The sequence below is a fragment of the Dreissena polymorpha genome, chromosome 9, assembly GCF_020536995.1.
Source record: "Dreissena polymorpha isolate Duluth1 chromosome 9, UMN_Dpol_1.0, whole genome shotgun sequence".
NCBI classification, from domain to species: Eukaryota; Metazoa; Mollusca; class Bivalvia; order Myida; family Dreissenidae; genus Dreissena; species Dreissena polymorpha.
Window position 1 is genome coordinate 28,746,920 of NC_068363.1, and position 23,978 is coordinate 28,770,897.

Sequence of the window (23,978 nt, forward strand, 5' to 3'; positions counted from 1 at the left end):
CTCCAATTGGTCAGTTCCCATCCTAATTCGCAAGCAATCAACCAATAGCTTCTGTCGTAAGACAGTGTATTTTATTAAAATTGAACAGTTATTATTATAATCTGAAAATCTTTGTATTCTCTTATTAAAGATTAAATACATATTGGATTTAAAAACATGAGATGTTATTGCAAAACTTTAACCAAGGTTAAAGTTTTGGGACACACACAATGAATGAATGAATGAATGTCAGACAGACTGACAGGTCAAAAACAATATACCCCAGATCGAAAAACAACCCCAGATCTTTCGATCCGGGGCGTAAAAATGTGCAATCAAAACAACCGATTACTTTTAATGTTAATAGTTAATAATCTAAATGCTTAATAAATTAAGTTCAATTTTATATTTAACAAACGGCATACATTGATATTTGGGCATAACTATGACTTCAATTTGCTAATGATGAATGAACAAGAGCTGTCACCATAGGAGGACTTATGCCCCCTATAAACGCTTGATAGAAGTTATGAGCATTTTTCGAAACCTAAACGCAGATTTCGAAACCTAAACGCGGACCCTAAGTTCAAGGTCAAGGTCAAAGGGGTCAAAATTTGTGTGATTATGGAAAGGCCTTGTCCATATACACATGCATACCAAATATGAAGGTTATATCTCAAGGGATATAGAAGTTATGAGCATTTTTCGAAACCAAAACGCAAAGTGTGACGGAAAGATGGACAGACGGACAGTCCGATCACTATATGCCCTCTTACCGGAGGCATAAAAACCCCGACGGTTGGTGGGGCATGCGCGGAATGACATTGGCGCAGTTCCGGCATTCAGTCGAGTATAAAAAAATGCTGTTAAATAAAGCACCGGTCATTCTTTTTATCAACCTAAGGGGTAACGATCTGGCCAATACGTCCTGGCTAAATGCATGGGTAAAATGTGTCATCCCAGATTGGCCTGTGTAGTCTGCACAGATTAATAAGGGACAACACTTTCTGCCAAGACTGGAATTTTATTTTAGAAGAGACTTCCTTTAAACACAAAATTCCATTAAAGCAGAGAGTGTCTTCCCAGATTAGCCTGTGAAGACTACACAAGGTAATCTGTGATGACACTTTGCGCACATGCATTAAGCCCAGTTTTGTAGAACGTGGCTAAATTAATGTCTCCCATACCTGTTTCCACAGCTCTGTTGAAGACCTCTGACACACACAGAACACGGTAACTCTCATCTTTGCTGTTGTAAAATGTCTCTTCCAACAAGATGGCTACCTATACAAAGATACAAGTCAAGAGGAAGTGACTTGTTACCATTATATTTCTCAAAAACGAGAGGTCCATGATGGCCCTTCAGCCAGAGATTAAATCACCAGTTAATGAAAATACCTGAAAACTATGCCAGTGTTAAAAAGGGGCATGACTGGTCACACATTCCCAAAGCTACAAGGTAAAACATTTCAAAAACATCTTCAAGGGTAAAAGCAATTCTGCCTGGGAACAAATATGTGAAACAGGGTAAATTCAAATACATTAATGTCCTACAAATAATAATGATGTTACATATTAGATCAGGCAGATAAGCCCTCTCTTCTTCAAATGCTTTATTTATAATTTAGACCTTGTATGTGGTATGCCCAACGATTTTTTTCTTCTTTATAAAGTACCATAAAACACTACTTTCCAATTGGGAAAAAATTACAATTACAATGTGTCAATTTGCCGATCGTTAACCTTGGCGTTACCAATCATGCAAACTCCGCGTATCGCGGGAAGTTCTTAATCTCCCTCCGAGGGCGTGTCCGTGGAGTAGCGAGGGAAATTGGGGAAAACGCACGGACTGTACTGTACAACACAAAAGTGAAATTGGCTAGGAGTGTCTGCGTACTTACCTCTTTTGCATCTTTGTATCCTTTGCCTAAAATGATCTGTCTTGAAGAATCTGAACATGCTGAAATGTGAATGAAAAATGACAACAAAACAAGAACAATAAACACTCTGTAAACGACCACCTTGTCATTACGACCAACTTGATATGTCAACTACCATTTTTTTAGTCTCTTATTTTTCCTCTTATATTTCAATGGTGGTTACACTCACTGATCCGACCAAACCGCTAACAGCTATTAAAAGCACTTTAAACAGAATCAATCAACCTAATTGCTCTACATTGCCACCTGCCAAACAACCAATTAACTTTCACAACTTACTTGATTTGGGGTTGTGGTTCAATCACCCAATTTGACAAGGGTAATTGCATTTACTGCAAGGTGTTAGATTTTCAGCCATTGTTCTTCTTTTAAATCCTTCAGAACAGAACAGAACAAAACGTTCATTTCATTCTTGATTGATATTTATCTAATATGTTCGAGTCTTTGATGGGTAAATTGGTTATTGTTTAGAACACACTTTAAAGAGTAAAGAAGGCAAATGATTTAACAGTTAGGATAGTTGAGTAAGATGCGAAAAAAGCAAGTGGGCTCTAACTTCGCTATAATCTTACATGCTTGGTCAGTGAAGTGAAACTGTCATCTTGGTCTGTACTTGGCAATAAAATGTGATCACCAAAGTCTGTTTTAGTGAAGCTTGCATCTTTAACCAGCTCATACTTGGGCATACAGTTCTGAAAGAAAAGAGAAACAAGTCTGGATTTGTTCAGAATATATACAGGTATTTAATTGTAAATAATTCAGTTTTTAGCAATAATTAGCAATAGGCAAAGTTGAGTTAAGTATCATTATTGCAAACACAATCATTGCAAAATAAGTATTACTCAGATGATTTAAAAATCAAATCATCTTATATGCCTTTTTATCAAACCCACAACGCATGAAATGCCTTTATTTAAGCCATTCCCATCTGAGCTACTGGATTCAACAATATCAATAGTACAGGCTTGGCAAAATTGCCAGGAAGCCGGTCCTTACTGGCAGATTTCCATTTGGTCCGGCAGGTTTAACAAGAATGTCGGTCCTGGCGACCAGCAAAATGTGAAATGAATGCAAACAAATCATATTTTTTTCAAAGTTGAAAATTTGAAGAGCAAACCCCATACTACTTCATGAAAATGAAATCGCCCATTGTTTTGATGTTTGCAATAAGTTTGTTACGTACAATTAGCAAATCAAACTAGTTACAAAACACCTACTTTAAACTCAGTCGCAAAATCGGAAACTGCGTTCTAACAATAAAGATCTAGATAGTTTTGACATATTTTTTGAGTAGATAAGGGCATTAAAATATGAATTTATTTATGAAGCATGGCTTTAAAAAGGCTGTTTATTAAATATAAACAATGTTCTTATGATATCTTTATAACATGCACTCGTCATAGGCATCCAAAAATGTTATCATTTTACATTGTACAAGTTAGTGTCCATTCACCACAATTTTATTTTCGATATTTCTTCTTACTTTAGTTTACCCTGTTATAATGCCTACATGGATATCATTGGACAGTTAAATATAATTTGACCAATTAGATGCCCTGTTATTATGCAAATTATGCAGCATGTACAATGTTGCGTCATGTGCATAGCAAGCGTTGGTGTATTGAGCGTTGTATAAACAAGAACACACTACATCAAGCGGTTTACACATGTTTAGTGGCAATATTTCATCAAATCTATTAAAAAAGTCACTTAGTGGGGAATCGTTCGAGTTGGGATTTTACTATGTTTGCGGGAAAGTTTTAAAACAATTATTCAAAAATGTCTTTATAAATGACATTTATAGCTAGAGTTTTTTTCTTGTAGAGTCATAGTGCACCAAATGACGTCTTTTGACGCTTTTTTCTTAGAGTTATAACGCACCACAGAACGTCAATTGACTAGTGGATAGAATCGGTTCCCCAAAACCGAGTCGATTAATCGGAGGCCATAATCAGTGATTAATTGATTAATCAGCATTTTTAACAAAAAAAAAGTTTTTAATATTTTAACCATTTGTTTGTTGATATTAACATAATATTGCTATATTTTATCAAAAAGAACTTTATCATGACTATTCTTAATGTGTTTTGTGATTTAATAATGAATAAATGCAAAAACAATCTTGCTTCGTGTTTGAATAAGTGAAAAATCTTGTGTCTGCAATGTTACTGTGTTGAAAACGGCGTTAAACCCCAATAACAACAACAAATCCTGTACAGAGTGAATAATATTACAGATATTTAAAAAGTAATTTTATTTTAAAAGAACAACTTTAATGATTATTTTAAGAAGAATATGAAAATATCTACTTAAATATGGACCTTATGTTAATAATTTATTGACTACTTAATTTATTAAATAACAAAAAAATACAATCACAATGTTTTATAACATTATCAAAATTCAATTGAATAAAAATATAAATGACTAGTATTCACCATTATTAAGAAGTTTCTTGAGATAATGTAACAATAGAAATAACCACAACATAATGAGTGCAGATTTTTATAGGTAAGAAATGAATTAAGACATATATGAGGTTATAATATACACCCCTCCCGAACCACCCCTAGTAGCCCCGGGGCGCCTGACAAAAATCCTGTGGAAAGCACTGGTATATATGATCCAGGATTTCTTCTATATGAACTTGGAAAATTGAACAAATAAACCATGTAACATCAAATGTTTGCATGGTTTTATTTTTTTGAGTAAACATACCATGGTTTAATCGATCAGTTTGACACTAAAATTATTCCAAACTTCAGATTTTTTCTTAGATTTTTTTAGAAAAGTGAACAAATTCTTCGCTGACTGATATCTTGAATGAATTGCCTATACACATCCAGATTACGATCGCTGATTGGTTTAAAAGGGGTTGTTTTATCCAATAAAACAGCTTGTTTCAGTTGAGGGGTAAACAGAAATGGTCTAGTCAAAAAATAAATGAATGATCGGTACGGTAAAAAATTCATCAACTTTTCGTCAACTCAAAATTGTCATCCTCATCGTCACGCCAGCAGCAATTCGTCGACGACACGTCGACGATCTGATTAATCAACTCACCACTACAATTGACACGTTAAATTAAAAAAAAAATCAACATCAGGAGGGAATATCCCTCCCAAAGCCACCACTATAAGCCCTGGGGCACCTGAAAAAATTCCTGTTGAAAGCACTGCTGTTACATATTTTGAATCGATTAACACCAAAAAACTGTTATCTTATAAGGATAAAGCACTGGCAGTGGCTTGTTGAGCTAAAATAAAGGGTTTATGTTAATGTTAATAGTTGTGTAGTTTTTTTCGGTCCGGCTAAATTTTCTCTGGACCGGCACATTTTCTGAAATGCCTGTCCGGATGACCAGCAGATTTTTCCAATTTTGCCAAGCCTGTTATAAGCACAACATTTATTTTTCTGGCCTTATTTACTTACAATCAAGTGACTGCTTGAAGCCTGATCAAGAAGCAGATGATAGTTCTTCTCGAGGGCTGTGTAAAAGGATTGTCATACAAGTCTTCATCATAACGTGACATTGTCATTTGGTTATGACCGTATGTCCCATTCTGAAAGGTGTGGATAACAGGTAAACATTTTCCGGGGAAGTGTTTGCTGGGGTCTATAAAACTGGGAACTTGACAAAATCAACAGATGTTTCTGTTCTTCTTGTATGACTTTTACATTTTCTTTTGGTTCTGGAACATCAACATTAATTGTTTTACAGCAAATACGGTCAGTCAACCAGTTTAGAATAACCCGGCAAAAAGTTAATTCTTTTGACCAAAATATTTTTTTTTCTGGATATAGTGTCAATGTGAGAAGATGTAAAAATAAATGGTAAAATTAATTTTGTATGATAACAGGTTAGGCCAGACGGCATATGCAGTTTTTTCTCAAAAATAGCCAATTAAAGTTCAATACTGTTCATTCTCCGGAGAATTATTCAAAATCATTCAACTTACAAAATTTGTTTTTTAAAACATTGTCATGGCATTTGTTTTCAATAAGCAAATATATTATTCGAAAATAATAAAGCCTTCTATATCCATATGCACATTTCAAAACATACCTCATTCAATCAGTTCCGGTTAACTTTTTGCTGCATTTATCCCCCCTGTCAGCATAATACAAAAGCTTTTTTGCTAAAACTGTGTTAATTTAGTTTTAACCTTATGGATACATTAGACACTTATCATTTTGTTTTTATTGGGGCATTATGGAAAATTAAATACAAATTAATCAGAACTGCTGATTAACCGCAAGTGATTGACTAACTGTAATTATGCTGTTAACTTAAAATGACAACACTTATGCAGATGGTAAACATTTTGAAAAACATCAAAGAACTTACACTGTATCATCATAATAATTTTTATATTATCTCGATATTTTAATTTATTTTGATTTTTATCACATGATAATGTAACCTCCTGTCACGCGGGGTATTTGAATTAACTTTTACTCGTAACAAGCAAGTTACCGTTTATTTTATTATCAATATTCTTATAGCTTTTGTATAGGAAGTCAGTAGTAGAAGATGACGTTCTGAAAATATACAACACAACATACATTTATTAAAACATGTGTGGTTCCCCTCAAGAGTATATAACAATACGCATACACACAAGAATCAAAGCACTATAATTAATATTAAAACAAGTTAAAACAATAAATCATCTTGCACAGATATAAATTCCTACACATACAAAATGTACTGCATCATACAATGATACTATTCTTATTTATAAGACGCGCAAAGAATTTAGAGATACTTTTTATATGGGCTAAATTCTTTGGAACGTCTTATCGGGGAAAAGTAAAAAATGTGCTGAAAACCAGAAAGTTTAAATTTTCATCGATTTGCGTAAAATTGCAAAATAACATTACCAACTCATTCAATTTTAGTTCAGAAGTCCATTTTTACCTAAAATATCGTCGAATTTAAGTTGGAAAGGCATAAATTCTGCAGTTAAACTTCTGCTTAAATCGCAAACCAATCACTGACCTGTAGCCATGTCATGAAACCGATTTGAATATGAACCAATCAGAAGAAGGCAATACAGTGTAACGTGTACGCGTAATTTTATTTAACATGAGCTTTTAACACCGACTTTTACCTAACTAGATCTAGTATGCTAATCTTTGTCCATTTAATAAGCATTATGTTCAAAACAGATATGGTCAGTGATTTTTTTTGCCCAAAATTACCGCCGATATTGGGCTGCTTGCCAATTGCAAAATATGACGTTTTTTCCCAAAAATCTGACCAAAATTTCACCAAAAATAACAAAATTTTCCCAATTAAGCAATTAAGATTACAATGTCATTAAGCGTTCATTTCGTAGAACGAGTGCCGATCGAGCTTGTCGATTCTTCGCCGAATGACAACTGACTTACGAATGTTCGCGAATGTGGCCGAATACATTTTTACGTTGCTATCCACACATCTCTCTCTATATTGCGGAGGATACCGACCATAGTCGATGAATCCCGATTGTTAACGCCTGTTTTTACACACGTACAAGATGGCGGCAAGCAGACGAGAAGTTTGCGATGAGCAGCGAAAATGATAAATAACACTGAAATTACCGTAACAGGGGATATCACATGGTTATTAGGATATAATTTAATGTTTTTGTCAATTAACGCAAAACACTATGTTTGAGATGAAGAACAACTAATACACTACGCGACCCGTGATTTTTGCCGCGATTCTCGCATCACCGCAATCGATGCAACGTGACAAATTGCGGTGATTCCGAGCGACGAGAAAATTTGGGTGATGTTTTGGCGACCATCGCGCAAGTATCTCGCTGTTACGCAATCAGCGCGAATCACCGCGAACCGCCGTGGTTCACCTTTTTAAGAGATTGACATCAAGGGTTACACTATACATTACATGTACATGTAACATATATGTATACACGTACATTATACATCGCAATAATAAAGCTTTTGTTGTATGCCATGGGCGTATTAGCTTAAATACTCCCGTTCCAACATGAACGTGATGAAGTAATGTCGGAAGCTTTAACGGCTCCAAATTAATATAACAGCGCAGAAGAATGATCATGCAATAATTATTCAACACAACATGTAAACATTATTTAACTAATTGCATTAGCAGAATGTTTATTAAAACTTACAATCAGTTGTATTCCAGGCCCGAATACACTACCACTGTTCAAATTCCATATTGTTGCAATATACATGTAGTGTAGCACTGTGTAAATTGAAAGTTGCATAGTGTTTCGTCATTGGTCGGTTATAAATACCTTGTTTCTCTACATGGTATTTGATTTCGACGAAACTAATTATTTGGTAATTTACGAGAAATATGATATAATTTTTCCATTTAAACTTTGATCTTACCGTGTGTGTTAATTGACGTTATTAATAATGTTAATACTTATTTTTGCATTTCATTAAGAATTATAACGTGTAGCCCTTTTTTTAACAGTGTTAAGCAAAATATTCGCGCCTTAAGACACGGGAAATTGTTTAAGTAACACTTTCATTTAAAGGTTAAATGTAATCGGTAGATAACATCTAATTATTTGGACTAAAATATGCTATACTTATTTATTTTCTGTTTCAGGCTCCAATGCGGATAACTTGCGTTACTTTCCGAGCGTTGTACATACATTCACAATGCTTGATAAGCCGGAAATCGGAAATACATTACTGTTCTATTTTTAAGTACATGTTATTATGAGATCGTGGTAAATAATTTGTTGTTATTACATCATTGCCTATATATTAAAGCCGTTAAACATTGTGTTTGTTTTGCTGAAAAAAAAAACACGAGTATATCAACGTAGCACTTAGCGTTCGCAGAGTTCAATAAATTTATGATGACGTATAATGTACATGCATTTCTCTGGGTCTTCACGCCAAAAACAAAAAAAACCCTCAACATTTGATTATTTAGTGTGTACTGTCCAGCGGGTGATAGTGTTTGTTCAAGTGTCTAATTGGCACTCTTTGTACGTGTTCAAACTGTGAAAAGATGTGACAATCACAGAAACAACAGGATGACGCTGCCAATTAAGTGCGGTAATGGACCAAAAGGCATTGACAAAAAATAACAGTTTGGATATATTTTTCGGCGTTTACTCAGATGGTCTCTCAACAAAAAAACTATACAAGTCAAGGTATTATGTTTTACTTCTATCAGTAACGATACGGATACGGCGTGTTTGATTTGAATTGACTTTAAAAGAAGTATCAAATTGTTGGCGATATAACAGTTTTAAAAATACCAAAGAAACATTTAACCGAAATCAACAGAATTCAATGTTCTCTGCGCTACGCAGTTTGTATAAAAAATCAATACCTGCACACTCGTATACCTTGACCTTGTACATTGCCGCATAATTTTCGCGCTCATTTGTCGGGAAATATACATGATGACTATATTGAAAGCATTTGTTAACGTCGTGTTAACATTAAAACATCGGAAGTGTGTTTCGGATTATAAATTTTTATTCTCATTTGGGAATTTAACGGAACATTTATACTTATGGTATATTTGTTTTGAATTGTATATTAATTTGTTACAACGCTTTACGTGTGAAAAAAATGTTTTGATAATATTATGCATTAATAGCACCATTTCAAGGAGGAAAACTTTTTTTACATGAAGGCGTATGACGCAATATAACGTTTTTTTGTAAGATTGTATTGTATTGTATCAATCTAAATATAAATACGCTCGTCCAATGAAAGCTGTGTCCCACATTGTGCGCTGTACTCTTTACACTTCTGAAAAATGGCGTAGTCATATGGTTGTTTTAATGAAATTCTCAAACATATTAACCGACATAAATGTTCAAGATTATTTTTTTGATGTTGGATTATCGGATAATTGTGAACATTAGAAGCGTTATGTACATGTCTAAAGTTATCGATACGATTCCGTTTCTATATTGGCGAGTCATCGTTGTCACTGCGATCACAGCGAATTGCGGCGAATCGCAGCGAATCACCACAACATTGAGGGGATTTAGGACGAAGATTATCATGTTCTCGCGCGACGTCGGAGTGACGAGTCACGTGAAATCGCGGTGATTTTCCACCCAAAAAGCAAAATGCCCGCCTTGACTTCGCAAGTTAGGCAAAAATCACGGGTCGCGTAGTGTATTTAATAGAACTGTTCACAGTGAATGTGCGTCACGGAAATCTGTGTTGGGATATTGGAGTTCACAAATTTAAGACGAAAACCGTTCGAAAATGGAAAGAGACAAACATGATTTGATTTATATGTTAGTGAATCTGTGTATATTGAGATTCATATGCATATTCTGCTTTATTATGTTTGTCACGCTGTATAGTTTGGTGAAATAGCATTGAACTGAGGATGTCAATTGTGCAAGATATTAAAAGGTAAACAAATGAAATGTATTATTTTAGCTCCATTTAATACAACATTAACACAGCAAAAACACAAAAGCGTGTTTGTTAAAATTTGTTAATGTTTTCACCATATCATATTTTACTTTAAAAAACATCTTGAATTAAATTCATACTCTTAAAGAGATTATGATTAAATCATAATGTATATTGAACAGGGATTTCAATAGATTTTAGAAACCAGGAGTCAATGACCCCTGGATTGCAATTTTGGAGAGTCAAATTGAAAAATGCTGGGGTCAATTTTGAAGCGCGTTAATTGAGTTAATTAAGTTTTTGTCTGTATTATTCAATTTTTTAGATAAAAAGATGCTCTAAGAGTAACACAATATCTTTAAAAGTTATACTGCTTTAGTTATGAAATAACAATACTATGATACATAACACAACATATTTAAATGAATTGGTACACAAAGATAATGACAAAATATAAATAATTTGTGCAAACAATATCGACTAAGCTTTTCACAATCAAAACATGTTCCTTTCACAACTTTTATTATTTCTATCACTATCTATGTTTATTTGTATAAACAATAAATGCTCATTAAAATCTACTTCATCATAACACATTTAAGTCTTTTAATACAGGGCTCGAATTTAACTTTTTTTCTACTTGCAAACATTGCGAGCAGCTTTAATACCAACTCGCAAAATTAAAAAACATTCTCGCAAATTTGGCTGGAAACATAATTTAATTTCGTTTTTTTTTATTCAACAGTTAACTTTGCTTTATCTTTCGTATTGTTATTTCCATCTGTGGGCAAAAAGAAACTTGTTATTTTTCGCTTCGACGCCATGTCCGTTCAAGTTCAATGAACACCTGTGAATTAGTCGACTGTTTAATGTTCTTTGTACCAATACCATCCTCGTATCTGTACTATAAGTATACTAGTCTATATACAAGGTGTGCGCTTCCGCATACGGGTATTAGGAAGTTCTATGACCTATGGTTTAGCGTTCAGGACGTCGAACGCATTTAGCAATATTACTTTTTTTTTTCACTATTTCTTTACTCGCAAAAAATTACTAGTGGCTTAAAACTTTACTCGCAATCGGTATTTTTCACTCGCATTTTGCGAGTGTGCGAGTGTTAATTTCGAGCCCTGTAATACATTTCAGTAATTTAAGATATGTACCGGTAGCACCTTTTCATCACATACATTTGTATTTTTCATCAGTACATGTATATTATCATCACCTTATGCTAGCTTTTGTAACAAAACACAATCTAACTGCATGAAACATCTAGTATATATATTACTGTTTATCCGAATACTATATATGTCCGGAATATGTACACTTAAGAATGCCTTACCTGTAGTAGTTTAACTTTAATAACCCAAATTTTGCTTGTTGTTATTTGGTTTAACAAACCTAATCAAATAATTGTTAAATCCAGTTTATGCTTTCTCCATTATTGAATAACCATTAATTGTAATTTGAATCTGTTGTTGTTGAATCGCCAGCTTTGAATTGAACGCGGGTTGAATGTTAATTTACAATACGTCCGGCATTTACAATGTCAAAGGTCATGACGTAGCAATTAAATTCTACTCAGATCATTTATATCTAATCAAGGAAATGTGTCTTCTTAATGTTTATGTGTAGTATTATGACTTGTTAGTATAAAAATGAACTGTGATTCCAGTTTATATAAGATGGGTGTTACTCGTAATTATCGGTGGGTTAACAAGGTGACAAAACTCGCTGGACTTAATAGTGGATCGACGTAATTAATGGACCTTTGATCAATTTTGTTTTTTCTTTAATTATTTTTGCCGACTTTCTTTAACCGTGCCGTCTGCAAAAACCCTGCAATTATCGGATTGACAATCAATTATCACGTAATCACTGCTGCTAATTACCCAGTTAGTGCGCACGCACTATTTAGACGGTGACATGTGTATTGGAAGAGATGATATAAGATAAACAACGCCCGGGGTATTCCTTCGATTATAGACCTAGTTTCAAATACTCAAACATTAGTGTCAATTAGGAGCACAACCAGATTTATTACCATGGAACTCGAGATGTTAACTGACTGATGCACGGGTCAAATTTTCTATGCGTCAAAATGATGAAAAAAGTGTTGCGTCAAAAGCGAGTCGTTTTTAATTTGCTCGCGTCAAAACGCAGGATTCTGCATCTATTGAAATCCCTGTTGAAGAATCTATAGATTATTGCAAGTTTAATATGCATGTGGAAGGATATTAACTAAACGTTGTAAGAAAACATGAAAGCAACACTTTATAATATAAAAATGCTGTCAAACATGAACTTCGCAATTGTTATTCTGTTCTTATAATCATATTTATAATGTTTCCCAATTTCATGGTTTATCGCGCTATTTTTCCCAATTTCATGGTTTATCACGCTAATTTTCCCAATCCAAATGAAACAGGCTGTAACAAAAAAAAGCAAAAAAAATCACTGAATGGTGCAGTTTCTATTCACTGTTCTAAGTTTCAGCAAGTTTTTATGCATGTCTTTTCGCACCTCTGCTTTGTTGTTTTATTAACTTACATCCTATGTTACATAGGAGGACGGTATACTGTACGATCTGTATCAAAATTATTTGTGTACAGTATAAAAATAAAAGATGTAATTTATTTCAGAACTTTTTAATTGTCAAATTAGAAAAAAACAATGCTAAATTAATCCAGAAAAGTACCCGGTAAACATCGGTTTACTATGTAACGCTCTGCACCACAACAGACGAACGCAAACTGTATTTTACGCTGTTTATTCTCCCACTTTAAACCAGATGCTTTACATCGAGGTCGTGTTATCGATTTATATCTACACAGCGAGCGAATCGAGAGATATTGAAAAATTGAATATTGTTTGGATTTAAATTTATCAGGCGTGCAAAATTCAAAGTGTCGTTACATAATTTCTACAGAACATTATTGAGAAATGAATGATCTACACAGGTATGTAAATATTATTGCAATCCGTTGATATTAAGTGTCTTAGGCCAAAAAAAAAATAGTCTTGGTTCAGGGAACCCGACCGACCCTATTTTTTGCCCCCGACCCTAACGATTTTTTGGGCCATGGAAAAAAATCTGATGGCGAAAATGCTAAAATCTCGTAAAATTTCATTGAAAACAGCCACCATTTAAACCTGGATTGGTTTTCTATATTTTTCTCTTTGTTTCAATGAAAGTGTTCGCAATTTGAACAGTGAACAAAAACCGGTCTGCACCTGTATACGAGACATTGCTTGACCTTATTGTTATTGAAGTGCGCATGCTAGCTGGCCAATCAACATTGAGCTCGCTTACACATGAAATAACGTTGTTGAATGAAATGTAAAAATGGGTCGAGCTATGGAGTAATATTCGGTAATTCATGCGCAGACACTGTGCACTTTGAATACACAGTTAAAATTGTCGTCTGCAAACAAAATAGCGGCCGGTCGCAAATGTCGTATTATTAAAGATTAAAAATGAAAAGAAGCGTGACAATAATTTAATTATTTCCAAGCTGTCTATTGATCTGAATTTAAAAGTGATAATTAAATAATTAGTTCTATGTCGATGATGTTACAACTTTCTGTCAATTTCCGATCAAATGAAAAGATGATAATTAATTAATTTGTTTGTTTTACTCGCACACTATGCTAACTGACAGCAGCCTATTTTAATCAAATGAAAATGTGAAAAACACGCGCGGTTTAATTGTAATTTAAGTTTCGTATTTTTAACACATAGGAAGAGTCATTCATCTAGTCTACTATAAAAATGGAATTAACCACTTTGTCTCTACAGTCGCTAACATGGCGTCTTTAACCTTAAAGCGTCGTTGGACGAAAAAGAGTCATAAAAAAATAAATTAAAACACAAAACACTAGAGCATTCCAAGAGTCATGGAAACTTGACAACAATTGGCTTCGCTTTGATAATGAATCAAAATCAATGTACTGTGACGCCCTTAGCCTGTACAAACCAATAGCAACATTCAAATTTATGTACACTGCTCACTTCCTGTGCGATGCGCTCAAACCCATTGCCATTTTATAAAAAAATGTACCAGAAGAAAAACTTGTGCTATTCTGAGGTTACCCTCCTTTTGACAGCAACTATTCAGACTCTTGAGCACCTGTCGGAGACTAGGTCAGGTCTCATGATGAAAAAAATTCTGAAGGTCACACCCCAAACACCAGAGACTGATAAAGATGGCTTGTTCACTTTTGAATATGAAGGTCACACTATTACAGACAGACAAACAAAAAATGGTTGGCTCAAAGAAATTTTGGGCCAGCGCTAGCCCTGAAGAAGTGCATAAAGAGCTAGGAATATTGAATAATATACAACGACTAAATACCACATGTGCAATGTTAATCATTTGGTCAGTGTTTAAACAATCATGGGTGCATTAACTGACCCTTTTTCACCCTGAAATCAGTCGACTGGTAAAAAAAAAACAAAAAAAAACAAACAAGAGTTCCGCGGTCGGAGATGACCGCATTGAAGCCGGATTTTTGATTTAAATGACAGGAAAGTACCTTTCGTGTTTTTGTCAATGCAATACTTAAATTACTGAAATATTGTTCAAATGTCAAAATGAAATGTAAGTACTTTTCAAGGCATGAGCAAACCTTGTGTTATGTTTTGAATGCATGCATATACATGAACAACAATAACATTTAAGGTCACAAATATGAACTTGAATTGACAATTAGGAAAGTTTGATCTCAATTTTTTTATTAGCAAATTAGTAACATATTGTTTGAAGTTTCCATCAATTTCATTATCAAATGTAAGAAAATAAACTTAGATGAAATAATACTATTTATTGTTTTGCTTTCACATACCTACACAGAAATCCAGACAGCCTTATGATCACTCCAAAAGGTTTCTATCACACCAGTTCTAGCAGTGACCTTGACCTTAGAATGAATGACCTTGAAATGACCAGTGGTCATCTAAGTGTGCTTGCAAACCTTCATGACAAGTTTGAAGACTCTATGTCCAAGCATACCAAAGTTATAACAATTTTAACATTTTAACATTTAAGGTCACAGTGACCTTGACCTTCAAATGAATGACACTGAAATGACCAGTGGTCATCTTCTAGTACTGGCCAATCTTTATTTCAAGTTTGAAGACTCTAGGTACAAGCATACCAAAGTTATAACATGAAATAAGAACTTTAACATTTTTACATTCAAGGTCACAGTGACCTTGACCTTCAAATGAATGACCTTGAAATGTCCAGTGGTTACTTACTAGTTCTGGCCAACCTTCATGTCAAGTTTCAAGACTCTAGGTCCAAGCATACCAAAGTTATAACAACTTTAACATTTTTACATTCAAGGTCACAGTGACCTTGACCTTCAAATGAATGACCTTGAAATGTCCAGTGGTTACTTACTAGTTCTGGCCAACCTTCATGTCAAGTTTCAAGACTCTAGGTCCAAGCATACCAAAGTTATAACAACTTTAACATTTTTATATTGAAGGTCACAGTGACCTTCACCTTCAAATGAATGACCTTGAAATGACCAGTGGTCATCTGTTAATCCTGGCCAACCTTCATGTCAAGTTTGAAGACTCTAGGTCCAAGCATACCAAAGTTATACCATGAAATAAGAACTTTAACATTTTTACATTCAAGGTCACAGTGACCTTGACCTTCAAATGAATGACCTTGAAATGACCAGTGGTTACTAACTAGTTATGGCCAACCTTCATGTCAAGTTTCAAGACTCTAGGTCCAAGCATACCAAAGTTATAACAACTTTAACATTTTTACATTCAAGGTCACCGTGACCTTGACCTTCAAATGAATGACCTTGAAATGTCCAGTGGTTACTTACTAGTTCTGGCCAACCTTCATGTCAAGTTTCAAGACTCTAAGTCCAAGCATACCAAAGTTATAACAACTTTAACATTTTTATATTGAAGGTCACAGTGACCTTCACCTTCAAATGAATGACCTTGAAATGATCAGTGGTCATCTGTTAATCCTGGCCAACCTTCATGTCAAGTTTGAAGACTCTAGGTCCAAGCATACCAAAGTTATACCATGAAATAAGAACTTTAACATTTTTACATTCAAGGTCACAGTGACCTTGACCTTCAAATGAATGACCTTGAAATGACCAGTGGTTACTAACTAGTTATGGCCAACCTTCATGTCAAGTTTCAAGACTCTAGGTCCAAGCATACCAAAGTTATAACAACTTTAACATTGTTTATATTGAAGGTCACAGTGACCTTGACCTTCAAATGAATGACCTTGAAATGACCAGTGGTCATCTGTTAATCCTGGCCAACCTTCATGTCAAGTTTGAAGACTCTAGGTCCAAGCATACCAAAGTTATACCATGAAATAAGAACTTTAACATTTTCGAGCACGCCGCCACCCCGCCCGCCCCGCCCGACAACATCAATCTATAAGCCGATATTTTTTCGAAAAAAATCCGGCTAAAAAAGAAAAACCTACCTACCCTCCTACATTTTTCTGGCCATGTTCCCTGAACTAAGACTATTTTTTTATTTGGCCTTATATCGGGGCTTGACTGTTGCGCACAAAATCCTTGCGCAACAATATAGACAAAGAACGAAAATTTCCCACCATTAATTTGGTCTTTTCCCCTTTGTACGCTCCCAAATATTACCCATATAAAAAATAGCTTAATATTTGAGAGAGTCAAAAATTTGGACTAACAATGATATAAACATACAACATGAACAAATACATACAAATGACTAACTAAACACAATTTACTCACTGAATATGTGCTATTCACGACCTGCTGTTCCTATATATGGCTGGTGGGGTTAGTTCTGCTAGCTGAAATATTAATTATTACAAAGTGAAAGTGATAATTCATAACAACTTATTTTTATCGTGTAAGAACCTTTTATCGAACAGCACCTATTATCGGAAGTTTTGTTTTGGTCCTGTATGCACATGCGCAAAAGTGCGCATGACGTTACATTGATAAACAAATGGTCGCACATGAAGTCCATGACTTACTTGCCGACTAATCTTGAAACAAATGCGCCGAAAACAGGTTAAAGGAATGCATTTATTGTTATTTACACCGTTTTGTGTGTTTTTTTTGCTGGGTGATGGAGGTTTCGTCACAATGCAGTTTCGTCACACTGATATTATGAAGGAGGGCAGTGGACGTTTCGTCACACTGATATATTGTATAGAATAAAATAATATTGCAATTTAATATGATGTTGTTAATAAATATATTGGGATATATGCTTCTTTATGTTATTTTTTAGCGTTATTGAGTTGAGTTTTGTAACAAATGATGGTTTTAATAGTATATATTATTTAAATGATTTATGTTTGACTTAGGTTAAACAGCGTACTGTTTGTTATAATGGAGCGTATTTATTTCAGTAATTGTACTACCAGCTAAAACTGTAAAATTTTGTCAAAAGTTTATTTTATATTTAAATAGAAATATATTCACATGTAATAGGCAATAATAAATGTCCTATGATTTTAATAAATATGCTTTAAAAAGTAACTTGTTTGTCTTTACTGTTGATTTTATCAGAAAAAATGTAACACTCGCATAACACTTTTCATATTATCCTTTTTTTCTACCATAATATCAACTTTTTCTGTGCGCGTAATATATGAATAAAACACATATTTGTGGAGCACATGAAAACACGTCCACACCCTATCGACTACCAATCTATGATTATAAGATATTTTAATTATTGATTACTTGATAGTGCAAACATATTAATAAGTGCATCACAAACAATCAATTAGCGACACACGCCTTTAATTGGCAATTAAAGAAGTTGGCTTAAATTGGCAGCGTGGATTATACAAACTGTGTGTATTTATACAAATAGAGTAAATAGCATCTGTTAAACAAGAGTATATAATAGGGGAGTTGTTTCATTGCAACCACAAAATCCAATCATGGCTTCAGAATATACATGCATACATTGCGAACGGAACATGAATGACGATGATCGCGCAATATCGTGTGATCAATGCGAAAAATGGCAACATCTGTCTTGTGACACTGGTATCAGTCTGAGACAGTATCGCAAAATGATGCTGGGTGCTGAAGTAGAAGTCGTACCGGAGGTACAAATGGAAACAGCCGACATGGCAGAGGAGTTTTTTTTGTTTCAGCCGCGTGGCAGGCGATACGGCAATTGTACCCAAAGGCGACCGTTAAGGGCTGCGTGTTCCACTGGAACCAACGTGTGTACAGGAAGGTGGTAAATGAGCGTCTCGCAACAGCTTATGGGGCAAATGGCGACAAGTTCCTCTTTTTGAGGAAACTCATGTCCTTGCCGTATCTACCGAGCGAACACATAATTCCTGCCTTCGAACAGATGATGGTACAGGCTGAAGAGGTACTAATAATAATTATTACTTACCTCATAATTATTTATGGTATACACATTAATTCAATGGTCTTCTATTGTTAATAACATTATCTATACAAAAAATACAATATTTAAAATATACTGTACGCATATGTCATAAATTTTGCTTATTCCATGTTGGCGGTCCTCTTCTGAATGTCGTCAATTACGTTAAGCGCCCGTGGATCCGGGGATCCATGTGGAAGCCGGAGAACTGGGGCGTCTATAGACAAACAGTTGGGACTAACAACGATGTTGAAGGTATGCTTTTATTCGAAGAACAATTGATGTTATTCTGTTTTATATATATAACGTAACGTAATAAACAACATTGTTTATAGCATTTTTATTTTGCCTAACATAATTAACAATATTGTTCATAAACTTTGCTCATTATTTCAGGCTGGCATAAAAGAATCCATACGCGAGCCGGGCGTGCTGACTTTTGGATTCTACATTCTTTTTTTGATTAAATTTTTATGTTTTATATGCATATATTTATGCTTGGTGTAATATTGTTTGGAAATAAATGTATGTGGTGCGTAAAGGTAAGTATATTATTGTACCGTGTATTGAGTATATTTGTATTTGATTATGTTTTATATCAAAATATTTATTTTTGGTGTAATATTAATTGCAAATAAATGTGTGTTGTGTAAAGGTAAGTATATATATTATACCGTTTATTGAGTAGATATGTATTTGATTGTATCTTAATGTTTTATATGCAAACATTTTTTTGGTGTAATATTGCTTGCAAATAAATGTATGTGTTGTGTAAAGGTAAGTATATTATTATACCGTTTATTAAGTAGATTTTAATGTTAATGTATTGTGTAATATTGTGTTGTATTTGAATAAATGTTTTTTGTGAATCATAATCAACATTTTTATATGTTATTTAATTGCATGTGTATACTAACTAAACACTTCAATTTATCGAATTTAACAGAAAAGAAAAAAAACATGTTGATTGATAACAGAAGAAAGGTGTCAATCAAAGGTGCTAAAGTTTCCCGATATTGTTCACACCTACGATGCTGTCCGGTAATCTTGCGCAGTTAAGGGTCAATTGGATTAAAAACATGTTCTTTTATAAATTGACAACATAATTTGTAAATTTATTATGGAAATAATTAATTCATGTGCTTATTAACACAACAATATCTGATTAATACAGTGCAGAACTGTCCGATTTTCGGCGTCTTCCCCTACCAGAAATTTTCCCCTAAAAATACCATTTCCCCTCCAAAAATATAATTTTTCACCAAAATATAATATTTTACTCTCAAAGAAATGTTTTTTTTCTTTTGGGAAGTCGACACTTAACCAATTTGTACCCTGTACAACGATCTCGCTCTCTCTCTCTCCTGACGAACACTCAAATCTGGTAATCCCAGTGATTCTATATATAGCTCTTAAATTACGTCATGGAAACCGGGCAACTATCGTATTAATCATGTGACTATTTTACTGGATTCTGGTCTTGCGCGAGAAGGGTGTTTCGTCAATTAATTACCGGAAACCAGTCGAATTTTCATCCGGGTTATGTGAAAGCCAAGAATCTTATAGATATAAACGTTAAAACAGAAAAAAGTCTAACAATTTGCGTTCATACACGAACAAAATAAAACGTTCGGACTCGAAAAATATTATTTGCGTTGACGCATTTTTTAAGAATGAATCATCAAAAACCGTTGAAACCCAGCAGGATTCGGAGGTACATGTAATCAACATCGATTAATACTGTCGGATTATTGTGAAAGTGAAAGTGGCTGTCGCACCTTTCCCTTCCAATACTGTTGCAGATCTAGATCGTCAACCCATTCATCATGAAATTGAAATCATAATATTGACATCGTTCCCCGGCCCCAGTTGAAAACATTTCCCATTATTAGATCTACACCTGCAACTTTATTTAGGACTTTGACTTTAATATCATACTTGCTCATGTGTTTAAGAACAAAAAGGTCAGAGACATGCCTTTTTTTCTAAAAAAAAACCTGAAGTTTGTAGGTGAGTTATAGACATTGAAATGAACAGTTTTTATTTTTTCCCCAAATATGTCTCTTTCGCGCTCGATTTTCCCCTTTTACCCAGCGTCTTCCCCTTTTTCTAAAAAAAAACCCTGGGATTTCTAGTGCAGTTTTTGTTCACTTCAAATCATCAAATAATATAGTCACTAGTAATAGTGTACACGTAATAAAAAAGTACCGGTATGCGTGAAAAAATGTTTATGCATAACGGGATTGATTTCATGCTTCCATAGTTAACAGAAAATATCAAAACTAGGCCATTGCGCATGCGGAGATCATACCAAATTGGTTTGACAGAATGGCGGGAAATAATGAATACGGGAAATAATTGACTATGTCGATCTGATGCGATATATTTTCATGGCCAAAAATACCATAACTGATCGGATATTGTGCAATGGAATGCTAAATTACACGTTGGATTTATGAATTCTTAATTTAAAGTATGAAAACGCAAAAGACTGCAGGGAATTTGTGATTCATTTCGAATTTTTCGTAAGTGGGCCAGTGTTTACGATGTATAGATCGGGAGGACGCAACCGGTTTTTAAATGGACGTATTCCATGCAAAATAAAATTCAATCATTACATTTAAAAAACTATTAAAAATGTGAAATTCCATCTTTCATCACTAAAGAAAACCATTTGTCGTCTGCGAGATTCGCAAATCTAGTGCGCAAGATTACCGGACGCGCAAGATTACCGGACTTAACTGTATATATTACCATTGTGACAAACCCTCTACCTTTTTTCTACAGTAAATACAGTGTGACGAAACTGCAGTGTGATGAAACCTCCGTAAACCTTTTTTGCTATTACTTTTTGAATGCATTTATCAAAACCTGCATTTACACACCAAAAAGCATATTTCCGTTTGCAATTTTGATTGCAGCAGACGCAGATTTTTTTTGCTGAGTCCAGGTCACGTGATAGTCATGTGACTTTGTACACACTGGAGTAGTATTTATGAAGTGTCGGGTAATAGGTCATGTTTACATCGGCCGCCATTTTATTTTGTCTGCTAGAGGTGACAATAATCAGGGAATCATTGTTATGAATTCTTGAAGGTAGTTTGCTGGAAAACTTTACAAATAAATCATTCAATGATTGAACTGTTAGTCATTTGTTAAAAAAAATTGTTTTTGTCATTCAAGTGTTTCAAGTTTTAGGTAATTTAACGTAATTTCTTAGATGTTCGATAACTGGTTCGTCCACCATACCGATAGCCCAATAGTTTGAGTAAAGAAATAAAAGAATAGAAGACAGGATCGGGGATGATAAACACAAAAACAAAAGCAGTAATACCTCTTAATATTATGACTTACTTATCATTTACTGATTCCTATTCAAATATATAAAACTAACTGGATTTCTGTTTCTTTCTCCAAATACGTTCTATGAAAATTTGACAAGCGAATGGGCAGGTATAAAACCCGGAAATATCCGGAAAACCCGGAAATCTTTTAGGTAAAACCCGGAACCGATATAAATGGTTATAACTTCATTATTATTCGTCCGATATTAATTATAATGGTACCGTTGTAAAGAAGATCCTCTACAAATTCTAACCATATCAAAATATTTTATGGCAGGGTCGTAGTCGGCCTGTAAATCGCGGACAAAGTCGGCCTGTTTTAACGTTTTTTTTTACACACGCAAATGCCGAAAAGAAAACCCGGAACCGATATAAATAGTTATAACTTCATTATTATTCGTCCGATATTAATTATAATGGTACCGTTGTAAAGAAGATCCTCTACAGATTCTAACCATATCAAAATATTTTATGGCAGGCTCGTAGTCGGCCTGTAAATTGCGGACACAGTTGGCCTGTTTTAACGATTTTTTTTACACACGCAAATGCCTTTAAGAAAACCCGGAACCGATATAAATGGTTATAAATGCATTATTATTCGTCCGATATTAATTGTAATGGTACCGTTGTAAAGAAGATCCTTTACAGATTCTAACCATATCAAAATATTTTATGGCAGGGTCAGAGTCGGCCTGTAAATCGCGGACAAAGTCGGCCTGTTTTAACGGGTTTTTTTACACACGCAAATGCCGTAAAGAAAACCCTGAAAAGGAAAAAGGGGTTATAAAAACATTATTATTAATTCGATATTAATTATAATGGTACCGTTGCAAAGAAGAACCTCCACAGTTTCTAACCATGTTAAAATATTTTATGGCAGGATCAGTGCCAACCTGTAAATCGCGGTCAAAATTGACCGAAAAATACCGTTTTGTTTTTGTACACAAAGCAATGTCTTGAGGAAAACACGTAAAAGCTAAAAGGGGCTATAAAAGCATCCTTTTTCTAACAGACCATACATTTTTGGTACCGTTGTTATGGTTTTCTTCCACAGTTTCTAAATATGTAACAAAAATGTGAGAAAGCATAATATGAAATAAGGCGATGCATCAAAGCGAGCTCAATTAATCTGTAATAGAAGAAACCACGGACTCTAGATGACAATATACAATATACGCACCGTGAAGAAACTAACACACAACTTATATACAGATAATATTTGAATTAAATCATTAAAGGCACTTCCTAGCAGAAGAACCTGGAGTTCGTAAAGACTGTTATTAAAAAGTAAGGAAATGAACTTTCAATTATTACTTTAATCAGCAATTCAACAACAAACGGGCCATATTAAAGGGTTTCATGTGACCTAATGAACTGAACTGTTAGCCAAAACCTCGCCCAAAACAGATTGTCATACTATCCGTTGCCAGCCTTGCAACCACAATTTACCTTCGAAGGTCAGATCGGGATTCGAACCCGAAACCACCCATTAGCCATCTAAATAAGATATGATTCCGGCCTGGGTTGCTCTACCAATTAAGCTATTCTGACCTTTTGAAAAATGTATGGGTAAACTGCAATTCTGTTGAATAGCATGATTAACTTGCTTAGAAAAACGTTTCCAAAGAATTACATGTACATTTCATTGAAATTGTTTTATGATTTAGAACGATATATTGTCAGTTCAAAAGGTCACACGAGGCTATGTTTGAAAAGCCCACAAAAGCTTCCGTTTGTAAAATGGTGATAATTTGCCGACTGTGTAGTTCATATAAACCCTTATTTTGCACAAATCTGGAAGAAACATATATGGATCGAAAACCAACTGCAGATAAGAGCAACAGAACAGTCCTTGTAACTAAGTAACTTTTTTGTTTTAAAATCGCACAAAAGCTGCTGTTTGTAAAATAGATAAAGTCACCTTATGTC

General features: G+C 34.3%; 1 protein-coding gene across 1 annotated transcript in view; it reads right to left on the reverse strand.

The window, feature by feature from the left end:
• The window catches only part of LOC127843886 (ankyrin repeat domain-containing protein 27-like), a 300,768-nt gene extending 278,615 nt beyond the window's left edge, over window positions 1-22,153 (reverse strand). The window contains exons 1-5 of the mRNA XM_052373779.1: window positions 22,060-22,153; window positions 17,073-17,134; window positions 5,986-6,461; window positions 5,352-5,482; window positions 2,492-2,611 (exon numbers count right to left, since the gene is read on the reverse strand). The gene's annotated coding sequence lies outside the window, so the exon portion shown is untranslated. The remainder of the gene's footprint in view (window positions 1-2,491; window positions 2,612-5,351; window positions 5,483-5,985; window positions 6,462-17,072; window positions 17,135-22,059) is intronic.
• Window positions 22,154-23,978: the final 1,825 nt, after the last annotated feature.